This window comes from Ornithorhynchus anatinus, chromosome 1, assembly GCF_004115215.2.
Source record: "Ornithorhynchus anatinus isolate Pmale09 chromosome 1, mOrnAna1.pri.v4, whole genome shotgun sequence".
Taxonomy (NCBI): domain Eukaryota; kingdom Metazoa; phylum Chordata; class Mammalia; order Monotremata; family Ornithorhynchidae; genus Ornithorhynchus; species Ornithorhynchus anatinus.
This window is the reverse complement of record NC_041728.1, coordinates 102,563,153-102,576,123: the sequence shown is the minus strand read 5'-3', so window position 1 is coordinate 102,576,123 and position 12,971 is coordinate 102,563,153.

Below are 12,971 nucleotides of genomic sequence, written 5' to 3'. Positions count from 1 at the left end.
TTTGAAATTGTTTCCTGCTATATTTCCTGCTGTGATAAAATGGCTGTGATTAGTAGCCTGAGAGTGGGATAGAAGAGAGGAAATAATCTTTAGGTCGTATGTCCTGGAAGTTGACTGTTCAGAGGAGTGGATTACTTTGTCTAATGTTCAAAAAATAGAAAAAAGAGACTAAAATTTTCTGTTGGATTCAGGAATTCTTCATCCAAGGAATTTTGCTATTTCTAAAATGATTCAAATCCAAAGGACAGGAAGTTGGAGACTGTAAGTATCTTGTGGGCAGGGAACATGTATTTTGTACTCTCCCAAGCACTCTGTACAGTGCTCTGAACACAGTATGGGCTTGGTAGATACGAATGATGATCGAATGGTTCTTTTAGAAGACTGAGGTTGGGAGATTTGGCCAGCTTCTTGGTGATGGCAGGGTGATCATTTAAGCATCTCCACCTTTCACCAATCTCTTCCTACTTAAGATATTTCCTCTCCTGCTGCGCTGTTGATATTTACTGAGCACTCTTGTGTTTTTCTCATCTCCACCACAAAGAGTTAAAGGAAATCCTTTGTTTCTTCAGAAATAAAACACCCTAAACTATTGACATTACTCAATTTTTGTTGAGCTCTAGCATGAAGACCATGGGCCTGGGAATCAGGAGTCCTGACTCCCCAACTTCCCTGCTGTAGGGCCTGGGGCACAACACTTAATCATGCTGTGCCTCAGTTTCCTCATCTGTAAAATGGAGATTTAAAAAAAAAACCTCATGTACATCTAAGTCTCGTGTGGGATAGGGACTGGGTCCAACCTGACTATGGTCATTCAATCAATCAGTGGTATTTTTTAAGTACTTACTATGCACAGAGCACTTGGGTGCTTGAGTGCTTGAGAAAGTACAACAGAGTTGGTATACGCAAACCCTGCCCACCTGGCACTTACAGTCTACAGGGGAAACAGACATTAAAATAAGTTAGGGATACAATATGATGCATCTACTCCAGTGCTGAGCAAAGGGTTTTACACATAATATGCTGTTAGTGGATATTACTATTATTCTTATGATTGTAGTTTTTCTGTTTCAGTTTTGAGCTTCATATAGATTTCAAAGTCAAAATGCTCTGGTGACATAAAACTTTGAGACTGCCTAGCCACACTTTCTGTTGACTGATTGAACTGACTGGAAAGACAGTAATAAAAAGTCTTCAGAAGCATACTCAGTGCATAAAAATTCTTAAGTTGCTGAAGAGTATCTTTTGATCATTTTTTCATGAAGTGAATCCTGCTGAAAGGAATGATACTGAGGACACAAAGAAAACATCCAACTCTACTTTAGGTAGCCTTCTTTCTCCTACAAAGCAAAGTCTTCACTTGGTAAACTCAATTGAAAGTTGCCAGAGAAGAACACTTGGGAGAGGAAGAGTGACTAATTACAAAATCCCGTGCATTGATTTTGCGGTCTCTTTTTAAAAACATTCTCTGCTAAGACCATTCATACCAAGGATATCAATTTTCTATAGTATCTTATACTTTACTATGTACATGAATTATCACTAATTTAGTGACTTCTCCATTATCTGCTAGCATGTATATGGCCCAAAATGTGAAATACACAAGAATGAATTTGAAATCTGGGAGAAAATAGACCATTAGAGAGGTGTCACCTCAAACTTTAGGTAAATTATGGCTTTACAGAAATTCAGTCATGATTCCCCCAGCTAGCCAACAGTCTGACCCCCCAAGCCATGCCCCAGGGAGGAAATCCTGTATCTAGAAAAGAAACAAACACAGTGAATCCTTCCTAATCCTGATGGATGGAGATTTTCTCCCATCAGTCATCACCACATCGACCAATGTGGACAATGCAAACTTCACTGGACAGTGTTCTTAGTAGCTAGGCCAATCCTTCTTAAAGCATAACTCAAAAGGAGATATCACCAATGCACTCTCCAGCCTTATGTCTAGCTCCCTCCCAACTCATTCTTCTAACCTTTGAACTCATAAGTCACATCAAAGTATAATTTCCACCAATGTAGTACAGCCATGAATAACTGGAGGAAGCAGCAGTAGCAGACAGATAAGCCTGGTATGTGGCAATCAGAAATGGAACATCTAGCTGAGTCCAGAGGCTTTGAAAAGAGCAGAAAAAAGAGTTGAGAAGCAGCATTGCCTAGTGGATAGAGATAGTGGATAAGTGTGGATAGAGCATAATCCCAGCTCTGTCACTGGTCTGCTGTGTGACTGTGGGCAAGTCACTTCACTTCTCTGTGCCTCAGTTACCTCATCTGTAAAATGGAGATTAAGACTGTGAGTGCCATGAGGGACATGGACTGTGTCCAAACTTGATTATTTTGCATCTACCCCAGTGATTAGAACAGTTCCTGGCACATAGTAAGTGCTTAAAAAATATTTTTTGAAAAAAAAATAGGTATGCCTTAAAATAGCAAAAGAGCGCAGAAAGGAAATGTGATGATGCAATAACGGACAATTTTGTGTATGTGTGTATGTATGTGCAAGCATTCCAATTATATATTTGCCTGCCCTATGAGACTGTAAACTCTCTGAGTATCAAAACTGGATTGATTCTTTAATATGCACCTCAAGAGTCTTTGATGATACATTGAATGACTAGCCATTTTATAATGAGGTCAGTGATCTTCATCTGGTTCATATCCTGAGATTCTCAATTCAGAGTACATTAGGGCCTACAAATGTGGAAAGACGGATGGCTGAGGGGGGAGGTCACTAAAAAATCATTCTTACTCACCAGGTTGGGAAGAGCAGGGGTGGCATTTCCCAGGCACTCGCAAGAAAAATACATTTTAATGGGCTTTCTCCCAAGTCATTCTTCTCTCTCGGTTTGGATTTTAGCATGGATATTTCCTTACACAAGACCAAAATAAGAAGCTTAGTATGGCCCCCAATCTGAGGCCTAGGAAGAAGGAGAGCAGGTCATCTTAACAGCTGTGAAATACAAGATTCCAACTTCCCAGGAACAGTTCTGGAATGCCCTGGAGTTTGAGACCATTTATAGCCATCTGTGTCTTGTGAAAAACCCAAAGGGCCCTAGGAAATGTACATTCTCAATGTGCCTTTCTGTCATCAGCAATAAAAAAGAATCTCCTCCCCAGTTCTACCCTCAGCTCATTTCTTCTCCTTTAAAAAATAATTTGGAGGCAAATATTGTCCCTCAAAGGATAATACAATTGAATATTTGAGACATTCAGAGTTGGGGTGGTGGAGGACATCAAAATGTGAGAAGTAAATTTGCATAGCCACTTTTCTAAGATCTTTGCCATTCCACTTAGAACAGCTTTTGGTTTCCCCCAGTTTCAGCTCTCCATTCATCAGCTGTTTGGGTATCCTGCTCGTTCTCACCAGCATTTCAAAACTTCAGTGTTCATGATTTTATCTTGCCATTTGATATTGAGTATGGCCCATAAGTGACACTGATGGAACGGTTCATCCTCATCATCAATGGTATTTATTGAGTGCTTACTGTGTGCAGTGCACTGTACTAAATGCTTGGGAGAGTAATAATAATAATGGAATTTGTTAAGTGCTTATTATGTGCCAAGCATTGTTCTAAGGGCTGGGGGAGATACAAGGTTATCAGGTTGTCCCAGGTGGGGCTCACAGTCTTAATCCCCATTTTTACAGATGAGGTAACTGAGGCATAGAAAAGTGAAGTGACTTGCCCAAAGTCACAAGGCTGAAGAGTGGCAGAGTCAGAATTAGAACCCACAACCTCGGAGTCCCAAGCCCATACTTTTCCCACTAAGCCACACTGCTTCACACAATACAACGGAGTTGATAAACACATTCCCTGCCCACAATGAGCTTAAGGTCTAGAGGAACTCAAAGGTCTCATTCCTCGAGATGTGGTGCCTATGTTTCGTCTAGGTCTCACAACCTTAAAGAAAATGGAACAACACCTCATCTCTGTAGAACTTTAGTTTTGTCTGGAGCCTATCATGTGCTGCCACTGTCTGTCTGACAGTCTCCCAAAGGATGTGCTGGCCTTCTTGATTCTGTTTTCTATTTCCCTGCTTGATTGATCAGTGCACTGCCTAGGTATCAGAATTCTGTCATAGCTTTTAGCTCTGTATTGCCAATAAAAAAAATTGGGGTGGCACATATTGGGTGCAGGATGCTATATCATTTGAATTTATAGACATTTTCAACCCATTATGTCAGGCTGATTTGGTGAAGCGATTTATAATCAATTGCTCATTATCTTGGATCTGGTTCTCTAGGGTACAGTTATCTGCCCACAGTAATTATTAAATGACTGTTTCCAGGACTTTGGATGGTGCTCAAAAGTCTGTTGAGATGGGAGAGTTTCCCGGAGTTATGTAAGGCTAACCTGTTGCATCCACCAGTATGGTTGCATAGAACAAGTTGACTAGAATCAAGCCCCACTGCACTCCCTACCTTACTCCATTGTCAGTGGGGAATTGTTCAGGAGGGCAACCTCAGTTCTGGACCAGGCAAGCCATCATGAAGCATATCATTCATTCATATCATTCATATTTACTGAGCGCTTACTGTGTGCAGAGCACTGTACTAAGCTCTTGGAAAAGTACAGTACAGATACAATCCCCATCCACAACAAGCTCACAGTCTAGAGGAGGGAAGACAGATATCAATACAAGTAAACAGACATTAATATAAATTAAAAAATTACAGATATATTCATAAGTTCTGTGGGGAAGAGAGAGGGGGGAAGAGCAAAGGGAGAGAGTCAGGGTGATACAGAAGGACATGGAAGATGAAGAAAAGTGGGACTTAGTCTGGGAAGTCCTCTTGGAGGAGATCAAAATCTTGATTAAGTTTTCAGGGTGGGAAAATTTAAAAAAATGTATCTTATTATTATCATTATTATATTTGTTAAGTGCTCACTGTGAATTGAGCACTGTTCTAAGCAGTGGGATAGATACAAGTTGATCAGGCTGGACACAGCCCCTGTCCCACATAGGGCTCATTTATTTATTCAATCATATTTAACTGTGAGCCCATTGTTGGGTAGGGATTGTTTCTATCTTTTGCCGAATTGTACTTTCCAAGCACATAGGACTGTGGTCTGCACACAGTAAGTACTCAATAAATACTATTGAATGAATTATTTGAACACTGTGTGCAAAGCACTGTACTAAGCACTTAGGAGAGTACAATATAGCAACAAATGGACACACTCCTTGTCCACAAGGAGCTCACAGTCTTTATTTAATATAAATACATAAATAAATAATAGATATATACAGATATATACTTATGTGTTGTGGGGATGAGAGGGAGGATGATTGAAGAGAGCAAGTCAGAGTGACAGAAGAAGAGGAGAGGCAGGCTTAGTCAGGAAGGCTTCTTGGAGGAGATATGCTTTCAATAAGGCTTTGAAGTAGGGGAGAGCAACTATCTGTCTAATATGTGGAGGGAGGGCATTTCAGGCCAGAGGTAGGATGTGGGCGAGAGGATGGCGGTGAGAAAGATGAGACTGAGGTAAAGTGAGAAGGTTAGCATTAGAGGAACAAAGTGTACTAGCTGGGTTTAGTAGGAGTAGTGAGGTGAGGTAGGAGGAGTTATGGTGGTGAAGTGCTTTCAAGCCAGTGGAGAGGAGTTTTTGTTTGATATGGATGTGGATGGGCAACTACTGGAGTTTCTTGAGGAGTGAAGAAATATGATCTGAAGGTTTTTGAAGGCACATGATCCAGGCAGCTTAATGGAGTATGGACTGGAGTAGGGAGAGACAGGAGACAAGGAGGTCAGCAAGGAGGCTGATATAATAATCAAATTACATGCTTACAGTCTAAGCATATAAACACACACTTAGACTGCATATATATAGGTGCTTATGTATATATTTTAATGTACAGTGTTATAAACTTACAATCTTGTAAGTTTACAATCAAATTGATTTTATAGTGTAATTACAAATCAGAATAATAACATTTAAGGTACAATTCATTTATGAACTTCTCCTTTATAGTGTCAGATGCTGAAGTTCAGTGTTGAGTGTCTTGTCCTGTTTCACTCTTCCAAGCACTTAGTAAAGAGCTTCACATTCAGTGGGCACTCAATAAACACTAAAAAGAAAAATACCTGTGTATACATGAGTGCTGCTGGCCCCTTCATTAGCAGCATAATCTTTTGAGCCTGGAACTAAAGAGATCATGAGTCCGTGTAGCAGAAGTATTGATTTTTATTCCCATTCCCATGATAGAGAATATCACAGGCCAACCTCCCCTGGACAAGTCAGTAAAAGTCTTCTTTATTCCCTTTGCTTCCTCCATCCAGCCTGCCTTCTGTTAGATTGTCCTAGCAGAAAGACAATCTCCTTTAATTATGGCACTTGTTTAGTGCTTACTATGTGCCAAACACTATTCTAAGCGCTGGGGTAGATGTAAGTTAATCAAGTTGGACATAGTCCCTGTCGCAAATGAGGCTCACACTCTTCCCACTCTTGTTCCAACTCTGTCTAATCACCCCAGTTCCAGCTAGGCCCTCCCCTGGGTCAGCACACAAAAGCCAACCACACAGTAGAGGAGTTTATGGTGCAGCGAAGCAGCATGGTCTAGTGGAAGGAGCATGGATCTGGGGGGCAGATGACCTGAGCTCTAATCCTGACTCCCCCAATGGCTTGCTGTGTGACCTTGGGAAGTCAATTCACTTCTCTGGATCTCAGTTTCCTCAGCCATAAAATGGGGATTAAACTCCTCATCCCCCCAACTCAGATGCGAGCCCCGTGCGAGGCAGGGACTGTGTCCAACCTGATAACCTTGTATTTACCACAGTGCATAGAACAGTGCTTGACTCATAATAAGCACTTAAGTAAAAAACTAAACATAACACCAGTGTGAGCCTTGATCACACTGAAACACTGACTCTTTCTGGTTATCAGAATGGGCCGTAAACTCTTTGTCACTGCTGCTGCTGCGGCAGTAGTCAGTCCAGTCAGTCAGTCAGTGGTATTTATTGAGTGCTTGCCATGTGCAGGCCACTGTATTAAGTGCTCGGGAGAGTACAATATAACGATACAAAAGATGCATTACCTGCCCACAGCGCTTAGTGGCTGGCAGTGGGGGTGGCCCACATGCAGGGGAGCATTAGGCAAAATGTCCATCAAAGCATCTCCTCTTATTTCCACAGTCAACAGCCCTGACACCAGTCCAGGTACAATAAATGCTGTTCATAATAATAATAATAATAAAGGCATTTGTTAAGTGCTTACAGTGTGCCAAGCACTGTTCATATATGCATGAGTGATGTGGATGGATAAAACTACACATGGTAAGTTGAAATATCTTTGGGTGATGAGATGACCTAGTTTCCGATTTCAGCTTTGCGTTCACAACCCAGGTGGTGCTAGGATATACCCATAACCTCTCTGGGTTTCAGTTTCTCACTGTGTAAAGTGGGGCTTTGCTCACTGTAAGCGCTCAATAAATACAATTGAATGAATGAATGGGCTAAGTTCCACTCAATAACGGACTCCATCCGGACACTTGGATTTCCTGCCTGGAGTAGCATTACACTTTAATTTCATTTCATGTTGGGATTTAGGCATTTCCTTTTCTCCAAAGTCCAGATTAAAACTGTGAGGCCCACGTGGGACAACCTGATTACCTTGTATCCCCCAGCACTTAGAACAGTGCTTTGCACATCGTAAGCGCTTAACAAATGCCACCATTTATTTATTTTTTATTTTTAAGGCAGACAACAGAGTAGGGTTTGATCTTCAAAGATGTAATGGAGGCTAACAGCTAGAGAGAGAAGCCTTATTAAAGGCACTTCTCCTCCAAGAAGCCTTCCCAGACTATTGAATAAAAGAATGAGTGAGTTGTACACAGTGGTAGCCAAATGCCTCATAGAACCTGCAACATCACAGATCTTAATCATTCCTGAAAAATCCATACTCCAGAAATCCCATCCAACCATTCTATTAAGCAATCATTTTTTAATGGTATTTGTTAAGTACTTAGTATGGGCCAGACACAGTACTAAGCCTGGGCTAGAATTAAGCTAATCGGGTGGGACATAGTCCCTGTCCCACATAGGCTCTCACAGTCTTAATCCCCACTTTACAGATGAGGTAACTGAGGCACAGAGAAGTTAGGTGACTTGCTCAAAGTCACACAACAGATAAGTGGCAGAAACAGGACTAGAATCCAGGTCTTTCTGACTCCCAGACCCACACTCTATCCACTAGGCAACACTGTTTCCGTTCCATAGGTTTTTGAGGGAGACAGTATTTTTGATGCTTCTGTTATTCATTTCCATCACCATCAAGCAGGAACTCTTTACTAATGACTCTCTCCACCTTATATAATGGCTCTCTATACCTGCTACTCCCCAGTTTGTTTTCCTCATTCTTCCCAGGTTCCCCATCTAACTAAGCTTCTGCCTCCAATCCCTAGCACACACTGCTCCCCCAGCCTAGAATTCCCTTCCCACCCTAGATCCACCAGACTGCAGCTCTGCCCAACTTTAAAACCCTACTAAAAAAATCTCACCTCCTCCAGGAAGCCTTTCCTAAAGAATTCATAACACCCTTATCACATCAGACCAACACTCACCCTTAGATTCTCACCCTTAGTATTTGTATACTTTGGAGAAGACACTAATGCTAGAGAAAGTTCAGGGTAAACGTGGAAGAGGCAGGCCAGCAGCTAGATGGATAGAGACCATAACAATGATAACAGAAGGACCACTAGAAAAGTTGCAGATTATGGCAGAGGACAGGACATTCTGGAGTAAGTATATCCATGGAGTTGCTATGAATCAGAAATGACTCAACAGCACTTAATAATAATAATAGTAATAATAATAATCCTTAGCACATATTTGAGCCAATTGTTGGGTAGGGATTGTCTCAATCTGTTGCCAAATTGTACTTTCCAAACACTTAGTACAGTGCTCTGCACACAGGAAATGCTCAATAAATATAATTGAATGAATGAATGTATCTGTATGTCTCTTTATTCATTATTTATTTCTATATTTATCTGTACATTCAATTATTGGTTCAGCTGTTTAGTCATATTGTTTTTGTACTATTTACTGCTTTATATTTGTTCTTCCAGCTTTCACTTGCTGTATTTTTGGTCTATTTCCCTCATTAGATTGTATACTCCATGAAGACAGGTAACGTGCATCTTGCTACTGTTATACTCTCCTCTGCATTTAGTTAAGTGTCTAGTGGTCAGTAGGCTTTTAACAAACGTCACTGATTGAACAATTAATTCTGTGAATCAGAATAATCCATGACTGCCAAGTCTAGTAAGGTGCTCAGCTTTCTTAAATGGGTCAAAGAAGAAATACCCAAAGTGCCTTGATGAAGCCAAAGCATTGATTTTGTTGCTAATGAATTTCAATCGTATTTTAAATGTTTGATCATTTTAGATGGGCCAAACTGGTCTATTCCAATTTCTTTCTAATTGGCAAAACTCAATTTGTTGGTATAAGCCAGGTTGTAACTCCCACTTTGGAGTTTGCATTTATGTTTCTGCTGCCTTGCCATACCTTCAGTAAGACGTACAGAATTACTCCTCTCATCTAAAAAATCCCTGCCACCTTCCAAGCACTGGCCTGCTTGGACAAGTCGTTTGACCTCTCAGCTCCTCATTTCCTTCATCTATCAAATGGGAATAAAATACCTACTCTCCCTACCTCATAAATTGTGAACCCCATTTGGGACAGGGACTATATCCGATCTGGTTATCTACCTTGACCTTCAATAATTGGCATATGGTTTGGCTTAATAAATAGCTTAACTAACCTATGCAGTGTGTTCCCAGTAGAGTCCCCTGGCTTCACCTAAACCACTTTGCAAAGATTCATTCATTCATTTAATCCTATTTATCGAGCACTTACTATATGCAGAACAATGTTGTAAGTGCTCAGAAGATTCCCTCCCAGAACAGTAGTTAGTTTTCCCATTCAGGCTCCAGCACGAGGCAGAACTGAAACCAACTCAGCAACAGTAGAAGAGTTCACTTCCTGCTCGAAGTTGGTATTACTCAAATTCACAGTCTTATTTTCTGGAATTCCTTCTTTCTCCCCAGTCTGTTCAGATAATGAAGACTCTATAAAAGCCCTGCATTTGTCAGCCTGGTTTCCAGCAAGACAAGGTATCTCTTATATACTAGCAATAAAGGCTATAGATGGTCCAATATATTTTTTCCTAGTTGTCCTTACAAATGTTGATATCTACTTTCTATCGTGCATTTAATGCCATATGTAGGTCTTCCTGAAATGTGGCTCCCCTAGGCCTTCATGTTGGACGTTCTGTTTTGTGAACACAGTATGCTAAGCTTTCTAAGTTGAACTTTTACTACTGATTCATTCTCCCAATTTTCTTTTATTTAAGAACTCAGGTTAATAAAACTAGCTTATTGGAGTCTGTTCGGGCAAAGAACAGAAGAAATTGAGCATCCGTGCACAGCAATACAGCAGCCTTTGTTAAACTTCATTAAAATCTTGTTCATCTGAGACCGGGATGATTGAAAATTACCTTTTGCCCCCTTACATTTATATTTCTCTTTTTATTAAAAGCTGCTCTGGAAATAGCACTGTTTATTGGTATTACATAAACAGCCCCATGGGCCATGGAGAAGGAAGGCCTTGTGGACATGTTTTGCATTATTTATTTTTCATTCACTAATTTCTAACACTTATTTTACAAGGTTAAAAAGTATAGAAAGAGAGTCGTGAATACTTATGGAGCCTAGAACGCTTCCAGTTTTTCATGTTCCCATATCCCTCCACTTACCCAAATGTTATTTTCCATACTGGAATTGTTCCCAGTAGGACACTGAAGGTTCAGAGTTTCCCATGTCTTCCTTGTGGTACTACCTCACCGTCCTTCCTTTCTCTGAGGTTTCAAAGGCACTTTAAACTGCTGTGTGCATTGATCCTCAAACTCACTGTCCAGTAGATCCTTTGGGGCTCTGGTGTTTATCCGAACAGCCCTGGGATGGAGTTCAAAGACAGCCGTCACTCATTTTAATTACTGAGAAAAAGAGATCTTGGCTCAGTGTGCCTTGGACCAGAAGCGGCCTTGAAGAGGATGAGAAGCAGATTACTAATCACTGTAAAATAAGCAGATGTACACTTTGGCAAATGCTGACAATTTTTATCCAATCAAACAGGATGACTTGCTTAGGAGAAGTCTGTTCCCGGATTCCAATCAACTATTTTTTTCTTCTTATGATATTTGTTAAGTGCTTACTATGAGCCAGGCACTGTACTAAATGCTGGGGTAAATACAAGCTCATCAGATTGGACAGGATCTATGTCCCATATGGGACTCATAGTCCTAATCCCTATTTTACAGATGAAGTAATTGAGGTACAGAGTAGTAACTTGCCCAAAGCCACACAAGAAGCAAGTCTTTCTGACGCCTGGGACTGTGCTCTATCAATTACACTGTTCTGTTTCTCTAGGGATAAACTCTTCTAGGGGACAAAGTGAATTTCGGAGAAGCACTTCTCAAAATCCAGAATTGATGTTTTTAATATTGAATCTGAGTTTAGTACCTCGTGCTGCTGTAACATCCTGGGACCAAGGAGCACTTGTTCTCCTCATGGAGGGATTTATTTAAAGTCAGAATGCAGAAACAACAGCCAGTCCATTAGGAAAAAGGCTGTTTGATTTCCCATTTCTGTCTTTATTTCTTCATCAACTACTAAGATGAACTTAGTACTAAGATGAACTTAGATTTTCTTAAAAGAAAATTTCTGTCATAAAGATCTCTTTTATTAGCAGGATGCTATCTTATCCCTAAAATATATTTTATCCTTTTAAAACACATTTCTATGCTGCATATTCTGAAATACCTAAAAGAGAACAGAAATCTTATAGAGGAAGGAAAGCATTTTGCCTTTTTCTCTGTTCCTAGGGAGGTTTTTGGACCCTCGTTTTGAAAATTCTGAATTGCTGAGTGACTTCTGCTTCCTGCTGCTGGAATTATAGATCCCAAGTGCTTTGAGGACAACAGCATTCTCTTACTTCATTACCCCCCTGGGACAGCGATGGAAGGAAATCATTCCTATTTTACAAAATTGCAAACTAAAGGGAATGAATTGCATGAAGTTGCCAGTTCCACCAGGAAAATGCCACCTCTGGTTCCTTTTCAGATCAGTTACCACTAATTACACAATAATAATAATAATTATGTGCCAAGCACTGTTCTAAGCAATTGGGTAAACACAAGGTAATCATGTTGTCCCTTGTGGGGCTCACAGTCTTAATTCCCATTTTAATTTAATTTAATGTTGGTATTTGTTAAGCGCTTACTATGTGCTGAGCACTGTTCTAAGCGCTGGGGGAGATACAAGGCAATCAGGTTATCCCATGTGGGGCTCACAGTCTTAAGCCCCATTTTACAGATGAGGTAACTGAGGCACAGAGAAGTGAAGTGACTTGCCCACAGTCACACAGCTGACAAGGGGCAGAACTGGTATTAGAACCCATGACCTCTGACTCCCAAACCCGTATTCTTTCCACTGAGCCATGCTGCTTCTCATAACATTACACAACATTGCCCCTCTCCAAGGGAGAGGGATGCTTTTCAGAATGGAGCCTTAAAGAAGAGACATCCTAAAAGGGAAATGGATGGTGTGTAGGGGATAGCTCAGTTTGTCAATCAGAAGTCAGGAAGGTTTACAGAGAGGAATCAATTGCATTTTTTGAGTGCTTAATGTGTGCAGAGCTCTGTACTGTATGACAGAGTATATATAACAGATTTGGTTGACATGTTCCTGGACTATATCAGTCTAGATCAGTTTCCAAGAATTTATATCACTGAAGTGCAACATCCCACCCCAGAATTTGTAAGTCTTACATTTCACATGTCTTGCAAGCTTAAATGAAAGAGGTCTGTGAATATTTTTTATATTGCTGACGGGCCTTCTCTGTGCTACAGGTCAGCTAGGGCAATGTCATTCTTAAAAATATAAGAAAATGAATCAATGACTCCCGGAGTGGC